Genomic DNA, 7,122 nt, shown 5'->3' with positions numbered 1-7,122 from the left:
TGCTTGGGCTGAGCTTGATTTATCCACGAGCTAAGACTTTTATTGGAGTTGAACTCCAAGTTATGACATGTTTTGGGCGTTCAACTCCGGATCATGACGTTTTTCTGGCGTTTAACTCCAGACAGCAGCATGTACTTGGCGTTCAACGCCAAGTTACGTCGTCAATTTCCGAATAAAGTATGGACTATTATATATTGCTGGACTGGATGTCTACTTTCCAACGCCGTTGAGAGCGCGCCATTTGGAGTTCTGTAGCTCCAGAAAATCTATTTTGAGTGCAGGGAGGTCAGATTCCAACAGCATCAGCAGTCCTTTTGTCAGCCTTTTTCAGAGTTTTGCTCAAGTCCCTCAATTTCAGCCAGAAATTACCTGAAATCATAGAAAAACACACAAACTCATAGTAAAGTCTAGAAATGTGAATTTAACATAAAAACTAATAAAAACATCCCTGAAAGTAGCTTAAACTTTACTAAAAACTACCTAAAAACAATGCCAAAAAGCGTATAAATTATCCGCTCATCAATAATATTATACTATTATCTCTCTCCTCTCATGAATCGAGTCCGGTTCGTCAAACAGAGACTATTTACGAAAATCAGAATCAAAACTGCCAACCGATACGGTTCAAAAACTAAGTTCTTCGCGATTGCATTATCGAGCTTGCCTCAGAGGAGGTTCTAGCTTAAGGATGACATAATGACAATGAGGATCGAGATACTTATTGATATAGAAGAGGTGCTCCCTTTACTGATCTTCCGGAGAAATCCGTGCCTTTAGAAAAGATCTCGCGTACTCGAAAATCAGGGTTGTTACAATTACAATATAAAGAAAAGACCTCATGATAATTGTATTTATGCATGAAGTAATTTTTGATTGTTATAAGAAAAAAAAATCTTAGAAAGCATGATTAGGAGAGAATTGAGAGAATCAACCCTAAACACTTGGGCGAATAGAGTGCAAACACATCCGGTGAGGGTTTGATGCTCAATTACATGTCTCCACCTACGATCATCTCCTTTCATGCAAGTTTGTAAAAATATTTAATAGCTCAATTCAATTGTGGATTAGACTTGCTAGTCCTTAGTCCTTGTGCATATATGCTCTTGGGAATTGATTTATTTTGACCAAGCAATTGCATTCATTTAGATAGTTGCATATAAGTAGATTGCATTTAGTTAGTTTCTATTGAATAAATGCCATACCCTTACTTCATTCTTGGTTTAAGCATGAGGACATGCTTGGTTTAAGTGTGGGGAGGTTGATAAACCCCATATTTAGGGTTTATCTTGTGCTTGATTTAAGGGATTTTATGACCTTTTACCCACATTTATTCAATGAAATAGCATGGTTATATAACTTCTCCCTTAATTGTGCTTAAGAGTGAAAACATGCTTTTTAGGACTTAAAATAGCTAAATCTAATTCTCCTTGATTCCATTAGATGCCTTGATATGTTTCTTAAGTGATTTAAGGTTTAGGAGTCAAAGATTGGATCAAGGGAATGAAGAAAGAAGCATGAAAAGTTGGAGAACTCATGAAGAAATGAAAGAACCGGAAAGCTGTCAAGCCGACCTCTTCGCACTTAAACGACCATAACTTGAGCTACAGAGGTCCAAATGATGCGGTTCCAGTTGGGTTGGAAAGCTAACATCTGGGGCTTCGAAACGATATAAGATTTACTATAGTTGCTACACGTATGGTGGCGCGCACGCGCATAGTACGTGCACGCACCGTTGCTGCCACCTGGTTCACTTAAAGCACAACGTGGCCAGTGATTTTAGAAGTCTTGTGGGCCCAATCCAACTCATTTCTGATGCTATTTAAGCCAAGAATTGAAGGGGAATCAACATACTTTTACCATTATGTTAGTTACCATTAGTCATAGTTTAGTTTTAGAAGTAGTTTCTAGAGAGAGAAGCTCTCACTTCTCTCTAGAATTAGGATTAGGATTAGGATTAGTTCTTAGATCTAGGTTTTAATCTTTGCTTTCTTCTACTTCTACCTTTCAATTCTTTGTTGTTACATTCATCTTCCTCTATTCTTTTGTTGTAACTTCCTTTATGTTGTTCTTATACTTTGATTGTAGATCCACTTTTGTTCCTTCCTTTCTCTTTCAATTCAATTCAAGGTAAATCATAATAATTGTGTTCCTTTTGATTTGTGTTGTTAATTCCTTTCAATAATTGTTGTTAGATTTTGTTCTTGTTGTTGATTTACTATGTTTTCCTTTTATGCCTTCCAAGTGTTTGATGAAATGCTTGATTGGATTTTAGAGTAGGATTTTATACTCTTGGCTTGGAAAGGTAACTTAGGACCTCTTGGTTTAAAGGGCTATTGGCTTTTTCTGCTTGCTTTTTCTTTTTCTTTTCTTTTTTTTTTCTTTTTTTTTTTGCCATTTTTTTTCACAAGCTTTGTTATTCACTGCTTTTTCTTGCTTCAAAAATCAATTTTCATGATTTTTCATATTATCAATAATATTTCTCTTTGTTCATCATTCTTTTAAGAGCCAACAATTTTAACATTCATAAACTTCACTATAAAAAATATGCACTGTTCAAGCATTCATTCAGAAAACAAAAAGTATTGCCACCACATCAAAATAATTAAACTAATTTCAAGATAAAATTTGAATCTAAGTACTTCTTGTTCTTTTGTAATTAAGCACATTTTTCATTTAAGAGAGGTGAAGGATTCATGGAATTATTCATAGCTTTAAGACATAGACACTAGAACTAATGATCATGTAGTGAAGACGCAAACATAGACAAACACATAAAGCATAAAATTCGAAAAATAGAAAAATAAGAACAAGGAAATCAAAGAACGGGTCCACCTTAGTGATGGCGGCTAGTTCTTCCTCTTGAAGATCCAATGGAATGCCTAAGCTCCTCTATGTCTCTTCCTTGCCTTTGTTGCTCCTCCCTCATAGCTCTTTGATCTTCTCTAATCTCATAGAGAATGATGGAGTGCTCTTGGTGTTCCACCTTTAGTTGGTCCATGTTGTAACTCAAGCCTTCCAAAGAGGTGTTGAGTTGCTCCCAATAGTTGTGTGGAGGAAAATGCATCCCTTGAGGCATCTCAGGGATTTCATGAGGAATTTTCTCATGCTCTTGTTGAGGTCCATGAGTGCGCTCTCTTGTTTGCTCCATCCTTTTCTTAGTGATGGGCTTGTCCTCTTGCCAAAGTGGAGGACTTGTCAGCCACTTTGTAGAGTTCTAGAGGTATGATCTCATGAACTTCCACTTCCTCCCCAATCATGATACTATGGATCATGATGGCCCGATCCACAGTTACTTCGGATCGATTGCTAGTAGGAATGATGGAGTGTTGGATGAACTCCAACCATCCTCTAGCCACAGGATTAAGGTCCGGTCTTCTCAATTGAACCGGATTGCCTCTTGAGTCTCTTTTCTATTGAGCTCCTTCCACACATATGTCCATGAAGACTTGGTCCAACCTTTGATCAAAGTTGACCCTTCTAGTGTAGGGGCATGCATTTTCTTGCATCATAGGCAAGTTGAACGCCAACCTTACATTTTTCGGACTGAAATCTAAGTATTTTCCCCGAACCATTGTAAGTCAATTCTTTGGATTCGGGTTCATACTTTGATCATGGCTCCTAGTGATTCATGCATTGGCATAGAACTCTTGAACCATTAAGATTCTGACTTGTTGAATGGGGTTGGTGATAACTTCCCAACCTCTTCTTTGGATTTTATGTCGGATTTTCGGATACTCATTCTTCTTGAGAATGAAAGGGACCTCAGGGATCACCTTCTTCTTGGCCACAACTTCATAGAAGTGGTCTTGATGGACCTTTAAGATGAATCTCTCCATCTCCCATGACTCGGAGTTGGAAGCTTTTGCCTTCCTTTTCCTCTTTCTAGAGGTTTCTTCAGCCTTAGGTACCATAAATGGTTATGGAAAATAAAAAAGCAATACTTTTACCACACAAAACTTAAAAGGTTTGCTCGTCCTCGAGCAAAAGAAGAAAGAAAGAAGGAGGAGAAGAAGAAAATAGAGGAGATTGAGGGAGATAGAGGTTTGGCCAAGGGGGTAGGAGAGTGTTTGTGATGTGTGAAAATGAAGGAGTGAAGAGGGGTATTTATAGAAAAAAAGAGGGAGAGTGGCCGAATAAAATTGGGTGGGTTTGGGAGGGAAAAGTGTTTGAATTTGAAAGTGAGGTAGGTGGGGTTTTTGGGGAAGAGATATGGAGGTGATTGGTAAAGAGAATATAGGGAAGAGGATAGGATTTGATTGGTGAGTGGTGTTTTAGGTAGAGTGTTATAGAGATGTGTGAGGGGGAGAGAGAGGTAGGGTAAGTGGGGATCCTGTGGGGTCCACAGATCTTGAGGGTTCAAGAATTTCTCATCCCTGCTCCTTTTAGGCGTGCAAAACGCCCCTATTGTGCAATCCTAGCGTTTAACGCCAGACTGCTTCTTGTTTCTGGCATTAAACGTTAGATTCTATACCTTTTCTGGCGTTTAACGCCAGCTTTGTGCCCTTTTCTAGCATTAAACGCCAATCTGGTGCCAATTTCTGGAGTTAAATGCCCAGAATAGTGCCAGACTGGGCGTTTAACGCCCTTTCTGCTACTCTTACTGGCTTTTAAACGCCAGTAAGTTCCTCCTCCAGGGTGTGCTATTTTTAATGCTGTTTTTGAATTTGTTTTTTATTTTTGCAGTTGTTTTTGTGACTCCACATGATCATCAACCTAAAAAAAACATGAAATAACATAGATAAATAAAAATTGGGTTGCCTCCCAATAAGCGCTTCTTTAATGTCAATAGCTTGACAGTGGGCTCTCATGGAGCCTCACAGGTATTTAGAGCATGGTTGGGGCCTCTCAACACCAAACTTAGAGTTTGGCTGTGGCCTCCCAACACCAAACTTAGAGTTTGAATGTGGGGGCTTTGTTTGACTCTATATTGAGAGAAGCTTTTCATACTTCTTATCCATGTGTACAGAAGGAGAACCTTGAGTCTTGAATACAAGGTAGTCCTCATTCAATTGAAGGACCAACTTTTCTCTGTGTCAATCACAGCTTTTGCTGTGGCTAGAAAAGGTCTGCCAAGGATGATAGATTCATCCTCATCTTTCCCAGTGTCTTAGATTATGAAATCAGCAGGGATGTAAAGGCCTTCAACCTTCACTAGCACGTCCTCTAGTGAGATTCTTGCAGCTTGAACCTCAAAGATTCTCAGTTTCTCCATTACAGAGAGTGGCATGAGGTTTATGCCTGACCCCAGGTCACACGGAGCCTTCTCAAAGGTCATGGTGCCTATGGTACAAGGTATTAAGAACCTTTCGGGATCCTCCTTCTTTTGAGGTAATGTCTGCCTAATCAAGTTATTCAGTTCGTTGGTGAGCAAGGGGGGTTCATCCTCCTAAGTCTCATTACCAAATAACTTGGCATTCAGCTTCATGATTGCTCCAAGGTACTTAGCAACTTGCTCTTCAGTAATATCTTCATCCTCTTCAGAGGAGGAGTACTCACCAGAGCTCATGAATGGCAGAAGTAGGTTCAATGGAATCTCTATGGTCTCTGGATGAGCCTCAGATTCCTTAGGTTCCTCAAATGGGAACTCCTTTTTGTCCAGAGGACGTCCCATGAGGTCTTCCTCACTGGGATTCACGTCCTCCTCCTTCTCTTTAGGTTCGGCCACACCAAGTAAGGTTATGACCTTGCACTCTCTTTTTGGATTCTCTTCTGTATTGCTTGGGAGAGTACTAGGAGGAGTTTCAGTGACCCTTTTACTCAGCTGGCCCACTTGTGCCTCCAAATTTCTAATGGAGGACCTTGTTTCATTCATGAAACTTAGAGTGGCCTTAGATAGATCTGAGACTATGTTTGCTAAGCTAGAGGGGCTCTGCTCAGAATTCTCTGTCTATTGCAGAGAGGATGATGGAAAAGGCTTGCTATTACTAAACATATTTCTTCCACCATTATTAAACCTTGTTACGGCTTTTGTTGATCCTTCCATGAGAAATTTGGATGATTTCTCCATGAGGGATTATATGTGTTTCGATAGGCTTCACCCATGTAATTCACCTCTGCCATTGCAGGGTTCTCAGGATCAAGAAGATGCTTCTTTAGTACTGTTGGATGCATTTTGCAAACCATTCAGACTCTGAGAAATCATATTGACTTGCTGAGTTAACATTTTATTCTGAGCCAATATGGCATTCAGAGTATCAATTTCAAGAACTCCCTTCCCCTGAGGCGTCTTATTACTCATAGGATTCCTTTCAGAGGTGTACATGAACTGGTTATTTGCAACCATTTCAATGAGTTCCTCAGCTTCTGCAGGCATTTTCTTCAGGTGAATAGATCCACTTGCAGAATGGTCCAATGACATCTTTGACAATTCAAACAGACCATCATAGAATATATCCAGGATGGTCCATTCTGAGAGCATGTCAGAAGAACACTTTTTGGTCAGTTGCTTGTATCTCTCCCAAGCTTCATAGAGGGATTCACCTTCTTTCTGCCTAAAGGTTTGAACATCCACTCTAAGCTTGCTCAACTTTTGAGGAGGAAAGAACTTGGCTAAGAAAGTCATGACCAGCTTATCCCAAGAGTTCAGGCTATCTTTAGGTTGAGAGTCCAACCATATTCTAGCTCTGTCTCTTACAGCAAAAGGGAAAAGCATAAGCTTATAGACCTCGGGATCAACTCCATTTGTCTTAACAGTATCACAGATCTGCAATAATTCAGTTAAGAACTGAAAAGGATCTTCTGATGGAAGTCCATGAAACATGCAATTCTGTTGCATCAGAGAAACTAATTGAGGCTTTAGCTCAAAATTGTTTGCTCCAATGGCAGGGATTGAGATGCTTCTTCCATGGAAGTTGGAATTTGGTGCAGTAAAGTCACCAAGCATCATCCTTGCACCTCCACTATTGTTATTGGGTTCGGCCATCTTTACTTCTTTTTCGAAAATTTCAGTAAAATTCTCTTCAGAGTGTTGTGTTTTAGCTTCTCTTAGCTTCTTCTTCAGAGTCCTTTTAGGTTCCGGATCAGCTTCAACAAGAATGTTCTTATTCTTGCTCCTGCTCATGTGAAAAAGAAGAGAACAAAAAATAATAGGGATCCTCTTTACCCAGATATAGAAGTTCCTTT

This window comes from Arachis stenosperma, chromosome 2 (assembly GCF_014773155.1).
Source record: "Arachis stenosperma cultivar V10309 chromosome 2, arast.V10309.gnm1.PFL2, whole genome shotgun sequence".
In the NCBI taxonomy this organism is placed as follows: domain Eukaryota; kingdom Viridiplantae; phylum Streptophyta; class Magnoliopsida; order Fabales; family Fabaceae; genus Arachis; species Arachis stenosperma.
Note: the sequence above shows the minus strand (reverse complement) of the source record.